This window comes from Octopus bimaculoides, chromosome 15 (genome assembly GCF_001194135.2).
Source record: "Octopus bimaculoides isolate UCB-OBI-ISO-001 chromosome 15, ASM119413v2, whole genome shotgun sequence".
Lineage (NCBI taxonomy): Eukaryota > Metazoa > Mollusca > Cephalopoda > Octopoda > Octopodidae > Octopus > Octopus bimaculoides.
This window is the reverse complement of record NC_068995.1, coordinates 25018659-25019535: the sequence shown is the minus strand read 5'-3', so window position 1 is coordinate 25019535 and position 877 is coordinate 25018659.

The following is an 877-nucleotide window of genomic DNA, read 5'->3' as shown; positions in this document are numbered from 1 at the left end:
ACCACGTGCTTTTGTCGCTCATTCATTCTTTTCTTCGATATCTCCATATCTTCTGTTGAAAAGCCTTCAAATTCGGAATCACTGCTTGATAGCATGAAAGTCCTCTCCATCTTCAAAGTTGAAAAAAATTAATGCCGCAAAAAATGTGGAAAAAAAATCTTCCAAAATTCCAGAGTTCAAATATCATGCCAAACAATGTCAGATACAATAACTCAACTGTTTGCAAAGTGAAATCTTGTGTTTTAACGAATGTACTAACGAGATTTGGGTTCAAATTTACATTTAAATAACAATGGGTACTCTCGGCCGGCTATGGCTGGGTTGGTCTTATGAACAGGGTTAGTAACGAAAGGGTTAAAGGATTTTGAAAAAAAAATAAAATTCTTGAAATCATATTTTGAAAATCTGTGTAAAAAGTACCTTTTTTGCTCCACTCTAATATATATGTACGACATGCATCTTTCAGTTTCTACCAAATTCACTCACAAGGCTTTGGTTGGCCCAAGTTTATAGTAGAAGACACTTGTCCAAGGTGTCATACAGTGAGACTGAAACTAGAGCTATGTGGTTGGGAAGAAAGTTTCTTACCACACAGCCATACCTGCACCTATAAATACAAAAATATATAAGTCATAATCTAATCTGATACCAGTTATTTGCTTGTCTATACTTTTATTCTATGTATGTGTGTGTGTATGTAAATTTTTCACTTTACACATAAGTAAATACAATACATACATATACTTGGTAATAAGTTACATGTGTATTCCAGAGGGTACATAATAATTAGTCTCAGCAAAGCATTTTGAAAATGCAACAAAAGTTGTTTGGATGAAAGAATTGACAGAAAGAGTTAAGCCTTTATATACAATTCGAA